Source organism: Ambystoma mexicanum, chromosome 3p (genome assembly GCF_040938575.1).
Source record: "Ambystoma mexicanum isolate Mex_15411 chromosome 3p, UKY_AmexF1_1, whole genome shotgun sequence".
In the NCBI taxonomy this organism is placed as follows: Eukaryota; Metazoa; Chordata; class Amphibia; order Caudata; family Ambystomatidae; genus Ambystoma; species Ambystoma mexicanum.
This window is the reverse complement of record NC_090925.1, coordinates 635,087,820-635,106,810: the sequence shown is the minus strand read 5'-3', so window position 1 is coordinate 635,106,810 and position 18,991 is coordinate 635,087,820. Positions and strand designations below refer to the sequence as shown.

The 18,991-nt window shown below is 45.1% G+C and overlaps 1 protein-coding gene and 1 long non-coding RNA gene across 2 annotated transcripts in view; one reads left to right on the top strand and one right to left on the bottom strand.

Moving 5' to 3' along the window:
• Positions 1–18,991, bottom strand: part of ABLIM3 (actin binding LIM protein family member 3) — a 770,500-nt gene that overhangs the window by 648,918 nt on the left and 102,591 nt on the right. The window lies entirely within an intron of this gene.
• LOC138580669 (uncharacterized) lies at positions 919–8,464 on the top strand. Its single transcript, XR_011304316.1, has 2 exons — positions 919–1,435; positions 6,353–8,464. It is a non-coding gene; the product is annotated as an uncharacterized lncRNA (long non-coding RNA).

Genomic DNA, 18,991 nt, shown 5'->3' with positions numbered 1-18,991 from the left:
GGACGTTTTTGACATCCTCTTTAAGAAATCTACAGTGGTCATCACTGAATCCTTAATTTTAAAAAAAGTAATGGATTCCAGATTAGTGCCAACAAAATGATGATGGCTGTTTGCATATCTAAAGCAAGCACCTTCACCCAATCTGGCTCCATGTTGGAAACGGAGACAGGGCCAGGTCAGGGAGGCAGAACCATGGACAAGAATCCAGTGCCCCAGGCCATACGATAACCGACTCTGACATACCAAAGAAATGCAAAATGTCCCAAACGTGCAATTGCATGAGTATTCCCAGAACACCTGACAGCAGTAAGGGAACGCCAAGTTCTTCTGAAGCTAGTCCAACATGCTCTGCACGATTCAGGCTCAGGCTTGCAAGACGAAGGTTTGGGTCCAAACAGTGCAGCTTGTGCGCTCATGTGTGTATGGTTCAGGGAAAGATTGGCTAGTTGCTTATCTGGAAGCCCTTTTGACAGGTGCAAGGGACCCTTGTTGTGTGTAGACTGTATCATCTTCACTGAGTGAACCTAAATCTCGTTTTACTTTTTTCAGAACTTTCCAGAGTCCCGCTTCAGGGAGGTAAAGAGTCCTCATGTCTCTGTCAAGCACTACGAAACCAGGCGATGAAAATTCTGAACCTGGCTTTCAGAACACGTGATCTCCCTCTCCGTTGCAAGCATTCTGCTAGCTTACGCACGTTGAGAGTCACAGTAGAACATGGACAGAGCACGGCCTACAATACTAGTGTTCTGATTGGCTACGTCCTCTCCACACCCAAGCACAGCCTCAGGGTGGCCACCATTCACGTTTCCACCTCACAAAGATACTCAATTCTGCTCATCATATCAGTGCAATATTTAATGGGAGTAAAAGCCACTGAGAACGAGATAACGTCCAAAGTGCTGAAGGTACGCATACATATGTAATGTTGTGCTCACACTTGGAGTTTGTACTAATCATCATATGCGTTAAAAGAATGTACCCTTTGTTAAAAGAAGAGGCATTCTCTTTATACAGCGGCGTTTAAGACCTGCTGACCTGGCAAGAACTTGTTTTAACAGAAGAATTGTGTTTGGTCACTGTATGTCGAAGCATGTTGAGCCTGCTAAAACTATCTGCAGATTACGGGTGGGGAAGGAATGAGTAAGCACAGCCTCGTGCACAGAGATAAGGACACAGAAGGGCACGAGAGAGAGCGAATAACAGATAACAGGAAACCACAATAGCAGATGTTGAACTGTTGACCGTTGATGCAAAGTCATGACTGGGAGGAACCGCCTTGTGGTGGACATAATCTATGTGCAGCAATGTATGACAATGTAAAACAGATGGGTATAAAAGGACCACGATGTGCAGGGCAAAGGGCGGCACTTTGACGACTTGCTTTGCGAGACGTTTGAACTTGCTGCCCATTCGCGAATGCTTGTGCATTAATAAAGTAATGTTAACTTGGCTCTTTTCTGTCTGAGTTATTGCAGGGTCCCTCTTGTACTGGTTATGGACGGCGAGAAATCGCACCCACAATTTTGGTGTCAGAAGTGGGACGCGAAGGAGCGACAGTCCGTCACTGGGTGAGGAACGCCGCGGCGGAACCGGAGAAGGAATTGATCACGGGGCCCCAACAACTGAATCCGCACCTTTGATTGCAACCAACGCGTCATCCTTGTTTTTCCGGCTCCGTTGGCGGTGGAACAGCAGGCTGTCGCCCTTCGGGTCCGGAACACTCTGGCGGGACCCTTAAGATAAGTGGTATGGACGGATGCATGATGGAATAAGGAAATAATGATTCAGGGTTTGTGAAGAGGACGGTGGTAAGTCCGTCTATGAAGAAGTAATGTTGAAATGATGATATGATATGTTAGATACGCCAGGAGGATGTATTATTATTGTTAGCCAATAGGTGCATATTTGGGAAAGGTGAGTGTTTTAGGCAATTGTGGTATACCAACAAAATGGGTCAAGCGGCTTCCAGCAAGAGTGGTATAGGCAAGAGACACTATGCCCCTCTTGAAGGAACCCCTGCATTTGATATGTTGATTAAACATGGATTGAATTCAACATTGTTCTTAAAAGAATGGTCCGAATACACAAAAGATTTGATTGAGCATAAATGGCCAGACACCGGGTCCTTTGATGTGGACCGCATATCCAAAGTAGAAATAGAATTAGTAAAAAGACGGGTTAGACCCGCACAGTTTGAGGCTATACGACTATGGAGGGTAGAAGCAATGCGCAGGCGCAATGCTCAGAATAAACAAAAAGCAAAGGAGCAGAAGAGAACGGTAAATCAAAAATTACATGATCTAGAGATAAAAGAGAAGGGTGAGAGGCTAGATCAGTTGGATAGACATATGATGATTAAGAACAGTGGGGGTATGTATCCTGCCGTGCCGGTGCCTCGATATGAAGATGTGATAGGGCTAGAAGCAGAACAAACAACGACTGAATTATTGTTTCCAGGAGCTACAGCTCCACCGGCAGACAGTGAGGGTGAAAGGGTGGAATTCCCAATGAAGTATGGAGACCCAGATAGGTTGATAGACCATAGGAGAACGACTACTGTAGAAAAGGATAGAGATGGAGACTTGCAAATCCTTATGACCGGGCTGTATGGCACACCCCTCAATGACAGCCTACGGGACCAATTGGGGCGTTTGACACCTTTGGAATTTAGGACAGTGGCCACTAAACTATATACCTTTTATGAGGGTAACTGTAAATTGAGAGGACAGAGTACTGCGGATCTGCCCTCAGCATATCAGGACGCTGTCGCGTTACTACCAGTGACTGCGTCCAGTGTTCAGTTATGGGGATGTATGTCCGACATAATAGCGGAAGTCATAAGGGGCGGTGTTGAATGGGAGAAGGAAAAGAGGGCATGGGAAAGAGAGGTGAGGGAAAGAGAGGCTAAACTCAAAGATGCAGACCAGGCGGGCCAAAACGTAGCTAATCGTATGATAGCATCCATACACTCACAGTCCATGTCCACCCTGGTGAGTCTGATGGAGGGCCTTGGCTGGCCTATACAAGTAAACGTAATTAAATATCTTCTTATTAGGGTGGATGATATAGAAGAGGAAAAGGAGCCTAGATATGTGTCCCAGTGGAATAGGATTAGGACGGAATTGGATAAGAAACTGCTACCTAATATAAGAGTGGATGATTCAGGGGCGGAAGAATGGAGGATGGCTAAGGTGGAGAAACTATTAAAAGATTATAAAAAAATAAAAGAGAAAACTCTTAGTCACCAGTCCTCTGCTTCATCACCAGTGCAGGCCCTTGTGAGTGAACAAACAAATACAGAAAAGTCACTATTAATGCCAATGAGAGAGTGCCAACCCACCATAGAGGCAGCCACTGGTAACATGATGCGCACCTATGTGTATGTCCCTTTATCCCGAATTGAATTAATGCATATCACCAAGTCCATCCCCGACCCCCGTATAGACCCGGCAGGATTCTACAAAGAAGTGGGAAAGTTATTCAGACCAGGGTTATTTACCGTAGAGGATGTAGATAACATATTGTTAGCCATTGTCCCAGAAGAAATATGGACCCCCTTTCGTGCCAAAGACAATGAAACAATAAAATGGAAAGATGTAATGGATGCGAGCAAAAATAGAAAACTGCATGAGGAATATCCTGAACCCCTAAGGGGGCATGGCATGGCAGTCCTGAGGGCTCTAGAAAAGGTGTTACCCCCATTTGATGTGAATGTGGAGAAACTGTCCGCTGTGATACAGGGTGCAAGTGAGGAGGTAGCACAGTACTTTCTGCGTTATGAAGCAGCATTCAAAGCGCACAGTGGGCTAGAGATAGGGTCTGAAACGGGCCAACGGTACTTTGCCACAAACTTTGTAGAGGGGCTCCACGGGCCAATTCAGGAGAACATTAGGAGGGCAGAAAGTACATGGATGACTAGGAACCCCCGGGATCTCCTCGAAATGGCTAGGTATTACGAAAGAGGGGAAAGAGTGAAGGGACAACAAAAGGCACGACAAGAGAAGGATTTAAAAACCAAAGTGTTGATGCAACAGTTGCATCAAGGGCCCCAAGGCAGGTATAACTACAATTATAACGGCCCGTCACAGGGCTATAGTAGCAACATGATAGGGGGCCAAGGGACAGGAAGAGGTACAGTGCAAGAAGGTGCGCTATATGGGAGGAGGGATGGGCTACCCCAAGATGTATGTGCCTTCTGCAAGAGACCCGGACACTGGAAATCCCAGTGTCCCCAGAGTGGTGGGAGAGGAAGGGGCGTACGGCCCCCTTCACAGACAACATTTGCCCCAGGAAATAGGACTGGTGGGTACGGCAACCAAGACAATAGAATGTTTAAACCCCCTCAACCCAATGCCTTTGACGGGCAAGCAAGAGGGGATGTTCCCTGGCCGGCCCCGCCTCCCCCCAATCTACTGTATCAGCCACAACAAACGACACAAGTACAAGGTGTATGCCAGGGTGAAGAATGTGGAGAAGGGGTATACTATAACGTTGATTTTCAGGATAACACAAGCGATATGTCCTGAGGATGCCGGAATGAGATAGCGGGAGTGGTGCAGGTTCCTATAGACCAAAGGGGGCCTTATGCCTCTATTAGGATCGGCCCCCACCGAAACTTGAGATGTCTGGTAGACACGGGAGCTGGAAACAGGCACACCTGATTATACTAAGAGATTTTGCCTTTTTGTTGATGAACAGGAAGGTTGCGCTGTGTCAGTCTTGACACAGGAACAAGGGGGTAAACAGAGACCATGTGCATATTTTTCTAGCACTCTGGACTCAGTAGCTCGAGGCCTACCCCCATGCATGAGAGCAGTAGCTGCAGCAGCGACAGCCCTAAAACAAAGTGCAGGTATCATCCTAGGGAGTGAAGTAACAGTAAAAGTTCCACATACGGTAGATGTTCTTCTGAATAGAGTGCATACACAGCATTTGACTACAGCTAGACTCACACAGTATGAGATGATCCTGTTTGCCAGTAATGTAAAAATTGAACGGTGTAACACTTTGAATCCAGCGACACTGCTTCCTTTGCCCACCTCACCTGATGACATTAGGCATGATTGTGTGATTCAAATGGAAGAACACACTAAGGGTAGAGCAGACCTGCAAGACACCCCGCTGGTTGATAATGAGGGTATATTATTCTGTGATGGTTCCTGTTTCAAACTGCCAAATGGGGAGACAACAGCAGGGTATGCAGTAACTACAGGGGAACAGTTGATTGAGAGTGGGAAAGTGTGTGAGAAATCGGCGCAGGCGGCAGAATTGATTGCGCTAACTAGAGCATTAGTGTTAAGCAGCGGCATGAAAGTGACAATTTATACTGATTCAGCCTACGCGCACGGGGTGGTTTCCAGTTTTGGTAAACTCTGGGGAGAGCGTGGCTTCTTAACCTCTCAAGGTGATACTATTAAACATGCCCGATTGATTGCTGAATTATTGCAAGCCCTTACGCTGCCCAAAATGGTGGCCGTAGTGAAGTGCTCAGCGCATAAAAAAACACTGGATTATGTCACGCAGGGAAATTCTTTGGCTGACCAGATGGCTAAACTAGCTGCCACAAGGGACACTCGGTGGGAAGCCCGACAGCTCATAGTGGGGAGGGATGTGACTATGGAAGGGACGAAGGAGCGCGTAAAGGAAATCCAAGCAGATGCAACCATTGAAGAAAGACTATCTTGGCACAAGGATGATCAATATGAGGAGACGGTAGATGGGCTATGGGCACATACCAAAACGAACACCTGGGTACTACCTGACGCATACTTACCTGTGATAGTGAGCGTGGCTCATGGTCCAACCCACGTTAACGCAAGAACTATGGAAGAAGTTTTAAGTACTGTGTGGTACAACAAAAGATTGGGAATGTATTGTCGCCAATGGGCAAAACAATGTGAAATATGTGTTTTATATAATGTGGGGAAAGGTGTACCGGCCCCGGCGGGCCACAGTAAGTTACCCACCTGCCCTTTTGAGGTGGTGTATATGGACTTTATACAGCTGGAGCCTGTAAATAAACATTCCTACTGTTTGGTGATGACATGTGGGTTCTCAGGATGGGTGGAAGCATATCCCCTGCGGGACAATAGTGCCACCTCCACAGCACAATGCAGATTGAAACACTGGATGCCCTTGACTGAAATGGCCGGATGCATTGTCTATTGCATTATTGAGTATGCGTACTATGCCTAAGCGTACACATGGTTTATCTCCTTTCGAAATTGTTATGGGGCGCCCACCAAGTATTGGGACCCCCATATCACCTAAGAGATTGTCTGAGCAAGCATGGCCTGCATTACAACAGTACTGTATTGGGTTAACTAATAGACTGATTTCTATTAATGCACAGGTGAACGCAGTAGCTCCATCTCCTCTGATAGGAGAAGGTCACGACGTGCAGCCCGGTGACTGGGTTGTTATAAAAGCCTTCGATCGCACCAGCGGACTGCAACCCAGATGGAGGGGCCCGTTTCAGGTTCTCCTCGCAACACAAACTGCGGTAAAAGTTGATGGCAAACCGCACTGGTACCACGTGAATCACGTCAAGAAGACGCTGCCACTATTGATTCCTCCAGAAAAGGGAACCGACAAACCGCAGGTTGCAAGTGTACTGCCAGATGCCAGTGACAGGTGTGCCCATCGCCTCCGATCCCGTGACGTGTATGTGCCAAGCAACGTGTAAGGACACTGTTTTGAACTTTGATCATTAGGGAGATGAACATTTGGACTCTCTTGTTGGTTTTAGCAGAATTGTGCCTTACTGAAGACGACGGGCTTGTAGCCTGAAGGGCCTTCGGCGTTCCCCTCCTGGGACAGGCACTACGAGACGTGGGACAGATCGGATGAAGGTTTTCAGTGAGACCTACCACTATTAGAGTAATAAGGACACTGGTGCTTTAAATAGGGGATATTGCTATATCGCTAGGTTGCAACTGATATACGCTGTATACTGAGCCATATACTGAACTATGTCTACACCCGTGTATGCTGGTTTAGTCCCTGAACGGATAAGTGTATGCTCCTCAAACACAGAAGGTAAGAGGAAAATACCAGTTTGTACCACAAGAGGCAAAATTTTGTTTTCTGTATGCACGATAGTAGTACTAATAGCATTTGCCATAATATTCTGGTATCTGGAACATCCATCTAGATATGAATTAAAGAACCTGTTGCCCGAGTCAAATGAAACAGGGAGAACAGATTGGGTCAAGAGCAGGAATCGAGATGCCTATGACCAACACGACCCGGAAGACTATGCTAAAAATGAATACGTGAAGATAATAAACACAACATATGGGGTAGTGAATAAAACTGATTGCTGGATCTGCACCCACATGCCCCGACATAGCAGTGAAGGCATCCCAGTGTACGCATCGCCAGTTACTGAGGATGCCGGGTGTACATTAATTTACATGAGAATAGTGTCAGCACAGCAATACATGATACCAAATACCGCTTGTTATGTTAGAGGAGAGAACAAAACCCTTCTAAAGGAAAAGATACGCTATAAAATCAAAACTGAGGGAATCGGGCTTGCACCTGCTATGGTACAGATAGTAAGAGAACCTCCTCCCCCTATCACCATCACAAGGAGATAGCTGGTGGATGAAGCTCCTGAAAGAAATTGGATGGCAACTTCTTACGCCTATACTGGTTCTAGCGGCAATAGTTGTAGGAATTTGTCTCTGCATCCAATGTTTCCCGGTATGTGTGTCGTGCTGTGTTTCCATGTGTTCTTCCAGCATAACGCGCCTAAATCCAATGGATAAAAGCCATGTACAACAGGAATTTTTTGACATGGGAGGCCTGGAGAAGATTATGGTACATACAGTATGTGATGATGTTGCTTTCCTGCCATCTGCTTATGCTAGGACTGTTTAGATTGATGCTCAAGTGTGAGCAAAGGGTGGATTGAAGGTACGCATACATATGTAATGTTGTGCTCACACTTGGAGTTTGTACTAATCATCATATGCGTTAAAAGAATGTACCCTTTGTTAAAAGAAGAGGCATTCTCTTTATACAGCGGCGTTTAAGACCTGCTGACCTGGCAAGAACTTGTTTTAACAGAAGAATTGTGTTTGGTCACTGTATGTCGAAGCATGTTGAGCCTGCTAAAACTATCTGCAGATTACGGGTGGGGAAGGAATGAGTAAGCACAGCCTCGTGCACAGAGATAAGGACACAGAAGGGCACGAGAGAGAGCGAATAACAGATAACAGGAAACCACAATAGCAGATGTTGAACTGTTGACCGTTGATGCAAAGTCATGACTGGGAGGAACCGCCTTGTGGTGGACATAATCTATGTGCAGCAATGTATGACAATGTAAAACAGATGGGTATAAAAGGACCACGATGTGCAGGGCAAAGGGCGGCACTTTGACGACTTGCTTTGCGAGACGTTTGAACTTGCTGCCCATTCGCGAATGCTTGTGCATTAATAAAGTAATGTTAACTTGGCTCTTTTCTGTCTGAGTTATTGCAGGGTCCCTCTTGTACTGGTTATGGACGGCGAGAAATCGCACCCACAGTGCAAAACATGACGTTGAGTCCAATATTATATGTAAAATGCCAGAAACCCCTAGTTTGCACAAAGCTACCAATGTTGTGAAATCGGGACTTAAAAGCGGCTATGCATCCTTTCTTGACCTTCAGTATCATGCTGCCTTTACAGTCTATAATGTGCATTATAATCATGGACTATATTTCTTCTTTCTTCCTCCTTTATCTTCAAGTCTGCTTTCTGTTGCAATGTTTTCATGAGCTGTCATCTTAATGTGGAGGTCATTAAGGCCTAGGTTCTGCCAGGCTGTCACTCTATCTTGGCTGGCATGTTCACATCAGGAGTTTTCAGACCAACTAGTGGTAGAAGGGTGCTAAATAAAATTAGTGGAACTGTAACTCTGGCAGGTTACAAAGTCTGGATGGCGAGGCTGAACATCCTTTATCTCCTCTGCTCTGAAAGAATTGGAGGGATGGATATGGCCCTGATTTATCCAACAGGAATGCATTACACTAGTCCAGGTGACTAGTCACTAAGGCTTCTATTATAACTGCACACTTGTCCAGTGGTATGAGGGGCAAATCCCATGTAGCCACCTTACGTTGAAATAAGAGCCCGTGGTAATGGTCTGGACCTTTATCAACTGTAACATCTAAGCATTTAACCTGAGATAATGACTTAACTCGTTTTCTACAAATCTGAGGGAGATGGCGTGTTACTATCGATCATTTCCTAATGTTAGCAGAACCTCCTCCAGCTTCTGATAGATACGATGAAGCCAGAAGGAGTTCGTCCAGGCTGCAGTGTCATTCACTCTTTGCAAATGTACATTGAAACAGATTTCAGTTGAGCTGTAACTGCTGAAGGGTGGTAAAATGAAGCGGTATGAATGGTGAATACCGATATAGTGTTTAAATATATTGATGATTTATATAATGAACCCACAAACATCGACTGAAAAGAGGGATCGGAAAATATAAAATGATATCCTGCAAACTTGGACATACAAGGATACACACTGGTTAGTGTTGTGAAGTGCTTGCTTGTGAATGAGAGAACCTGTGATGTCATGTGGAATGTTGATGTGTAAATGCTGTATGAGTGTTCTACCTGATGTCAGTTAAGCCTGGGTGATGGGGCCCAGTGGTTATCCTTATATGTAGCTTAATGTAACTATGTAATGAAGTATTTGTAAGAAGCCCAAGAAGACCCCTGAAGGGACTCAGTGGTTATCCTTATATGTATCTCAATGTAACTAGCAATAAAGTATATGTGATGAGCTACAAGTGTATACAGGAGTACCATTATTACAGTTAGTATCTTCATAAAGGTTAAGATCTCACGCGCCTCTGGACCAGACGGAATCCAAAATGTAGTTTTCAAAGCTCACCCTGAACTTTGGGCAAACATTTTAAAGTCTTTATATTCTCATATTTAACTTACTGGTTCTATTCCTGAAAGCTGAAATAAATCTGTGACTATCCACATTTTTTAAAAGGGTGATAGATTGGAACCCAAATAGAAACCCAAATGGCTTGCTACAGCTGGTGGGCAAACAAATTGATGACGGTGGAAAGAACGTTTTTGTCATGGAACTCAAATCGACGGCTATGGCACATCTAGCAGCGCTGGACATTGAGCCCAATTTTGAAACGAAAATAAAGAATAAATCGAGATTGTGGGACAGAGTGAAAACATAGACAAGTTGCATAGTAGGAATAGATATAAGGAATACTCACACCAGAGCTTTCCTTTCTACATAAGCAGCAGATGTTTGTCTAAATTTTGCGCAATAGAGTTAAAACGTTTTATGCTGTATTTACGTTTAAATGTACTCCCTACTAAAGGGTTCTTGGGCACATGGCAAAATATCCCATGAACCGATTGTTTATGCCGGCTCTGTCACAAACCAGTTGAGACTAGCGGTCACATATTAACGGCTTTTCCTGAGCTGGAAATTTGTTATACAAAAGGCTACTCAGGGTATGTTACAAAAATACAAAACATTCTTTATGACCGAATTTGGTCAATGATATTAGGGGTGGAATCTAAAGTTTTAACTGCAGCAGCCTTCGCAATATGTAAAGAAGCTTTGAAGAGATTTGATTAATTTGCACATTCAAATTTATTGATAATCGATAAAATAATGTTATATTGTACAAGCTTGAAAGTACTTTTATCCAATGCAAATAATTCTCTATTTTTTATTTGTTTATCTATTATAGCGACACTGAGGTTTATCTGCTTTTTTATTTCCTTATTTGGCGTGCTTAAAGTTGTCTAATTAAATAAATCCACAATAAACTGTAAAAAAGAAAGAAAAAAAAGGAAACCGTTATCAGTAAAAAATAAAAGTAGTGGTACTCTGTTCCTGATAGCTCCCACTCACTTCGACCACTGAGGCCAACACACAGCAGGTAACTGCTTGCAATGTATTGTATTTAAGGCTTCCAGTTTTCCATTTTTACTCATTTGTACACATAAATACAGACTGAAAAAAAAACAGAAAGACAAGTCTTTCTGTCTGGTTCGCTATGGTGTCACTCATACATCTCAGGCCAATCACATTGCAGATTGGCAGTATGGAGAGTGTACAAGTTGTGTAAAAATAGCATTAATGTTCTTTAAATTAGCTAACAGCATATATCTTAAGGCTGCAGTATTCAAAGCAGCAACCGTTTGTTGTTATGGAAAACATGGAACTAGCATTTTTTTGTTAAATGGCTGCATGTGTGCCTTAATAACTGCATTTTCTATTAGAATAAATGTAGAAAAAAATGGTTGACAATTATCTTTTCATATGACAAAAAATAAATGTGTATAAATACAGATAAAATGGCCAACATATGGATAAGTACAGACGGAAATGGCAGAACAATAAATACTATAAAACCGGAAGCCTTAATTACATCATGCAGGCTTGGCTCGGGCTGTTCTATACTGCAGTGGGGCAATGCCTTACATCCCAAACAGTGGTTTATTTGGCAGTCTGATAACGACGTACTCCTCTGTACAGCTGCTAAGTTTGAACAAATGTACTAGGGCAATGAAGAAAATGAAAGGCTTCATACACATGTTCTCCGCCATACATTTCCTAGGCCCTGCTCGGTTTCTTTCTGGGTAGCCTTTCAATGGGATTGGTGAATGTTGCCCACTTTTGATCTATTGGCCGTGCCTGTTTTTCGTCCCTGTGGTCTGTTTGGCAATGTCAGACTAGGGACAGGAAACTGCAGAACCCTGCAGCATTGCCCTTCCAGATAGCCAACAGTGCTAGAAGGTCCTGCCCAGGGTAGATTGGCACTCAGCAAATGCCACGTAACAGTGAAAGCTGTGGCGCTGACCAGTGACTGCCACTTTTCACCACTACCTCATGTTTTAAGCTAGATACTCACCCACAGAAGCCTTCTTGTTTATTCGTCAGTTTCCAAGCCACCTTGTGTACTCACCCGTGGCTCTTCCCCCTCCCCACCCTCCCCAACGACCCCCCCCCCCCCCCGCTGCCTAACATTCTATCCAAACCTGAAATACTGCATTACTGTCCTCCAACATATTTAGAATTCTTGTCCAACTGTTTATTACAAAACATCCCGCATGTTAGGGCGAGGGAACAATGTAACAAAAGAAAAGTCGACGGAAATGTGCTACAGAACGCATTTTCTCTGCGTTAATGTACACCCCACTATCTCACAGACGCCTCCAGACAGGGATTTCAGCCACCCACACCAATCCCCTCTATCCTTCCTGCCCACTGTCTTCCTTCCTTTGCGGACCTCTTCACCTGTTCTTTTTTCATATTGCGTTTATTGATTGTCAGTCTAAGAATTAATGGTAACGATGACTACAAGAAGCCAATAGGCCTGTTGGGGCGAAACCGTGTGCCCAAAGTACAGTGGAGTAACTTTGCTGAAAATGTTGGGGGGGACATGACATCTGAAGAAAAGGGGCCCCAGCCAAATGAATGGGGACACAATGGTATGCCATGAAAGTTGTGGGGGACAAACACCCCTGTGCCCCCCTAAAATTACGCCCACGCCAAAGTTTACCGTGAAAACACTGTAAAGACAGGAACCTTCTATCTGTTGTGAAACCTGAAAGCCCAGGTAACTGTCCCGGCAAAGATTCTAAATATTCCTTTGTGCAAGTGTGCTGCCGCTAGCAAACGGTGATGGGCCGCCTATCTAGGTGAAAGGTGGAGGGAAAGTTACTCTCGAGGTTACTGAAAGCAATGGATGTATGCCTGATCCCAACTGAAGCCACAACCGCCCGACTTGTCCCACTGATGTCAGTCATTGTTACTAGGAACATGTCCCTGCAAAGTTTCTAAATATCCCTTTATGCAAGTGTGCTGGTGATGGGTCGCCTATGTAGGTGAAAGATGGAGGGAGAGTTACTCTCGAGGTTACTGAAAGCAATGGATGTATGCCTGATCCCAACTGAAGCCAGAACTGCCAGACTTGTCCCACTGATGTCAATCATTGTTACTAGGAACATGTCCCTGCAAAGTTTCTAAATATCCCTTTATGCAAGTGTGCTGGTGATGGGTCGCCTATGTAGGTGAAAGATGGAGGGAGAGTTACTCTCGAGGTTACTGAAAGCAATGGATGTATGCCTGATCCCAACTGAAGCCACAACCGCCCGACTTGTCCCACTGATGTCAGTCATTGTTACTAGGAACATGTCCCTGCAAAGTTTCTAAATATCCCTTTATGCAAGTGTGCTGGTGATGGGTCGCCTATGTAGGTGAAAGATGGAGGGAGAGTTACTCTCGAGGTTACTGAAAAAAATGGATGTATGCCTGATCCCAACTGAAGCCAGAACCGCCAGACTTGTCCCACTGATGTCAATCATTGTTACTAGGAACATGTCCCTGCAAAGTTTCTAAATATCCCTTTATGCAAGTGTGCTGGTGATGGGTCGCCTATGTAGGTGAAAGGTGGAGGGAAAGTTACTCTCGAGGTTACTGAAAGCAATGGATGTATGCCTGATCCCAACTGAAGCCAGAACTGCCCGACTTGTCCCACTGATGTCAATCATTGTTACTAGGAACATGTCCCTGCAAAGTTTCTAAATATCCCTTTATGCAAGTGTGCTGGTGATGGGTCGCCTATGTAGGTGAAAGGTGGAGGGAAAGTTACTCTCGAGGTTACTGAAAGCAATGGATGTATGCCTGATCCCAACTGAAGCCAGAACCGCCCGACTTGTCCCACTGATGTCAATCATTGTTACTAGGAACATGTCCCTGCAAAGTTTCTAAATATCCCTTTATGCAAGTGTGCTGGTGATGGGTCGCCTATGTAGGTGAAAGGTGGAGGGAAAGTTACTCTCGAGGTTACTGAAAGCAATGGATGTATGCCTGATCCCAACTGAAGCCAGAACCGCCCGACTTGTCCCACTGATGTCAATCATTGTTACTAGGAACATGTCCCTGCAAAGTTTCTAAATATCCCTTTATGCAAGTGTGCTGGTGATGGGCTGCCTATCTAGGTGAAAGGTGGAGGGAGAGCCATTTGTGTAACCTTCGTCTAAAAATGATGGTTTAGAATAAAAGAGTTTATGATCTGCTCCAAACTATCATGTTAAGATAAATGTTACACAAATGGCTGGTTTTCAGTAACTAGGTAGTGCAGATGGAGACAGCTCTGCCTCCACCTTTCACCTAGATAGGCGGCCCATCACCAGCACACTTGCATAAAGGGATATTTAGAAACTTTGCAGGGACATGTTCCTAGTAACAATGACTGACATCAGTGGGACAAGTCGGGCGGTTGTGGCTTCAGTTGGGATCAGGCATACATCCATTGCTTTCAGTAACCTCGAGAGTAACTCTCCCTCCATCTTTCACCTACATAGGCGACCCATCACCAGCACACTTGCATAAAGGGATATTTAGAAACTTTGCAGGGACATGTTCCTAGTAACAATGACTGACATCAGTGGGACAAGTCGGGCGGTTGTGGCTTCAGTTGGGATCAGGCATACATCCATTGCTTTCAGTAACCTCGAGAGTAACTCTCCCTCCATCTTTCACCTACATAGGCGACCCATCACCAGCACACTTGCATAAAGGGATATTTAGAAACTTTGCAGGGACATGTTCCTAGTAACAATGACTGACATCAGTGGGACAAGTCGGGCGGTTCTGGCTTCAGTCATGGGCATAATTTTAGGGGGGGTACGGGGGTGTTTGTCCTCCCCAACTTTCATGGCACACTATTTTGTCCCCATTCATTTGAATGGGCCACCTTTTCTTCAGAGGTCATGTCCCCCCCAACATTTTCAGCAAAGTTTCACCTGTCCTTTAGAGCAATTGCGCGCTGATGAGGGCATTGCAACTATTTGTACTGCCCTGGGCGTGGAAATATTTATCAGAATGTGTTGAGATTTGATGCCAGTAAAGGAAATCCGGAGCCCAGTGTTGGAGCCCCTCGTGGATGTTGTCGCACACAAAGGCCTAGTCGTTCTATTTTCCTGCATATCCTGAAGAAGGGCTCTATGTTAAACTGAAAGATGGAAAATTGTGGCTTAAAAAAAACGAAAAAAAACAAAACAACCCTTGATATTATGAACCTCTCTTGTATTGGACAGTGGGTAGGACTCGTAGTACATATGGATGATGAGTGGAAGTATACGATATGTCTATCAAACAAAATCCGACAGCCTCTGTCATTGCTAAAGATTCTGTGTAAATACAAAATTACCTGAAAAGAATGCTCTACAACTCAACCGGTCCTCACGCATCCGGTGGGGATGATTCTGGCTAATCACATGACCCTGTTGGTAGATTCCGGAAGCTCCTCAAGACCCTCCTCTTCGCCTCTGCCTTTGCCCCTCTTCTCCCCTGCTGATCTGCATATCTCGTGGTATTGTTTCACCTGGTCACCTTCTGTACTTTGGGCCCAGGTACCTGCTCACCCTGCCACCCTCCTGCACTGCTTCCTGGCCTCCCCTTGCACTGGGGACTGTATCTGTTACCCATACAGGCCCCGCCCACTACTTTTCTGCACTTATTAGATACACTCTATCTGACAAACCTTGCACTTTGCCTTCACAGGCTGCACTACCATTGTTTTTGACCACCTTTTTATTTATTTATTTATTTATTATTTATCTTTTCTCTCCTATGCTCCACACTTTCCAATTTCCCCCGTCCCGTGCACTTTTCCCCCCTTTTCCTTTCCCCATGCACTAACACGTTCTCAATATCACTGGGCCTAGTAAGATTGTTGTTTGTTCTCTCCACTGTTCCCCTCCCTTTGCCTGGTCGCGCTCTGAAACACCCGTGTACGAGCGTGATATAAATAAAATATCATATCATAGAGGTGATCAAAATTGTTAGATTCAGCTCCGCCAGCCAAAAAAACAAAAGCTGTCATATTTCACCCCGCTCTGCCATTCCACCACATCCGCGGATTTGGCTGAAATTTCCGTGCACGTCTGTCAGGACGCGAAATGTTCGCTGCGCATGCCATCTTTCCTTACACCCTTACAGCGAACCCTGCTGAAGTGAAGAACAAGCTTCGCCTGGGCAGTTTCACCCACACACGCAACGCATTTTGATTTTTTTTCAGACACATTGTTTCTAGAACATGTTTGTCCCGTATTTTGCACAGTGCGTATCATTTGCTTTCACGTGCATGTGTGCCTCTGTCCATTTCGGTTTTAGTTTTGGCCACGCGGGACATTAATTTGCGATTGCGCGCATGTGTTTTGGTTTGTGCATCACCACAAATTATTCAAACTCCGAATATCTGTTTTGAGTGCAACCAACACAGGACGAAAAGAACCACGCAAACGTTTCTTGTGGCGCAGCACAGATCCAACACGGGTCTGAAAAGAACCACGCATCTTTCTCGTGTCGCTGCGAGAAAAAAACACACAAAGTTGCCTGTGCCATTGCGGCGAAACTAGAGTGAATCAAAAAGACCCACGAAAAGCTTCTCTTTACCATACACTTTACGATACACAAAACCAACATGGAAAAGATACAACACACTGTTTTTCTATGCGATACAAAGCTAAACCAGAAACGCTTTCTTGTGTCATTGTGCGCTCAAAATGCGGCAGGTCCAAAATGTGCCGGGGTGGCCGGAGCCTGGTTTGCTTTTGTTTTGGTGAAATCAGCCAGTAGAGCAGGAAATTCCGAAAGCTCCGTACACAGCCGCTAAAGGCCCGGTGAAAATATTTCGGTTTGTGTGTGAAATGTCTGCAGTGGCAACATTTCAGTGGCGGCGGAACCGTAATGCTGATTCAGCGGAAAGGTCTGAAGCGGACTTCAGTGTGAATTTCACACTTCTCGCTTCGTAGGCGGAAGTTTCGCTCAGCAGTAGGTGGGTATATGTGGATGTATACAGTGCACATATGCTTAAAAGTAACACAGCAGTCAAGTACAAGAAAGAAGGGATAACACAGAAAACAGCAGGAAGAGCAGGGAGTGGGTGAGGTGGGGGGGAAGTGTAATAAACCTGTGAACGGGCGACGAGTAGCGGTTAAAAACAGCCCACCCTGACCAGCCAATTTCCCAAGCTACGAGTTTGATGCTAATGTCCACAGCACTGTTATTAGACCGACGCCTCTCTTCCACAACCCCGCCCCACCAGGAGGGGTACAAATAAATGGAATTCAATTGGTGCACAATTTCAATGATAGCGGTGACAGGTGATGTAAAATAACCTCGGATTCTACTGCTACCGCACAAGGAAACCCTATCACACTCATGACGCGAAGCAATCTTCTGTTATGTCTCCTCTTTTTCTGTACAGAATGGATATACCCAATCGCTAAGATTAAGGATGCTATTGATGTTAATGTATAAAATGCTACTAAATAGAAATACAAAAATAAAGGAAGGTCTCTCACTTATATATCTCCAAAACAAAAGGAAAAGAAGAGTGGGAAAAGCAGTCCTGATATCACCAGAAGGCAACAGAAAAACGGCTGCCGTAGCTGGGGTGCCGGGCATTAGAACCTGCAACCCCAATAAGCCCATTTTGCCACTCAGAACCATAGCACCACCTGCTGGTTGGTGGGAGCAGGTGTAGACCCTTCCCATTAAGCCCTCGTTTCCCCGCGGAGGAGCCGGGCGGATTCACTTCAATTGCCCAATGGTGCTGCTCCAGAAAGAAGGAGTGCTCTTTTCAAGATCCCTGCCAGAGACCAGAGTGAAAGACTCAGGTCACAGGTCTGAGTCCTGTCTGGGAGGGTACCCTCTCTCATTGCTAATTAAGCGGCTCTTGCGTGGAGAAAAGGAACATCTTGCGGAGTTGGATTTATTCCTCCGGGCCTCATTAAAAGTGTGGTGGTAACAGTAAAACAGGCGGCATTTTTGTAATATCGACTATTTTATCGCAGTGCTTGATTATGGGTTATGTTTCTCATACACTAGCTGATGTGTCAATAACGCCGCTCCCCAACAAAGTCCTAATGCACCCCAGAATAGTGTGTATCACAAACTCTAAGTCAGGAAGTGAACTTGCGGTAACAGTTATTCCCTTTGCCAATGTTAGTACAGCTAGTACTGCCACACGTAGAGATTGCCTCTGCTTTCTCTCTCGCTTGCTCCACTACTGTCTGTAATGATGAGAGTGAAACACCTCTCAAGAGTTGCTTTTCCTTAATTCCAGGTTGACTTGGATGCCATTTTACTGAGTGGAAAGCTGTAATGGGTTGCCTGGCATCGTAAAGTCCAATGATGTTTTCTGGCTTGGCACACTACACACATGCACACCGACCAAATAGGGTATTGCAGGTGTGATTGATGGGCTCCCCTTGGAATGCTCCACACCTAAAATGGCAATTTACCGGTTTGCAGTATCAGGGCCTGTTGTTAAGTGCCCCATGGAGACAGTGCCAAGAGGGGCCATGCAGCAGAAGTACACAGTGAAGATGCCCTCGGTTAAGTGCTACTTATTTTTAATCTGGGCACTTAATCGAGAGTTGTTCTTTCGTGGTGCTCTGAAATCTGGCTCCTACAGTGGAGCTTTGCGAGCGTTGGTGGTCCTCCTGTGGCGTTCCTGCTGCCCGGACGTTGGCACGTCAGATGAGCATTTTCTCTTTGTTAAGCAGGTAAAACCCTGGTTAGAGCTACAGGCCTGACTTTATTCACCATTGTGCTCCGTGTATGGTCAGCAGCTTTTTGGTACTACCGGGTCTTGTCCAGGATGCACACGAAACATCCACACAATTGGTTCGGTATCTGGTAATAAAGTCGCCTGGGAAAAGGTCGCCAGGGAGTGACATTTCCCCAAATTTGCACTCCGACGAAAATCAAGCACTTTCCCCAAATATTCTCGGACTGGAGTAAGAATAGTAATTCAAACCCACCCTAGAATATGTCAGGCAAGGCTTTTAGGGGTGCAGGGAATAAAATCGCCTACCTGGTGACTTTTTCACAGTCAACATTTTCACATGGAGCCATTGGTTATAGCACAAGCCTACACAGTATCAAGTATTAGCACTGTGGGTGGGTGTTCCAACCAATCAGGGA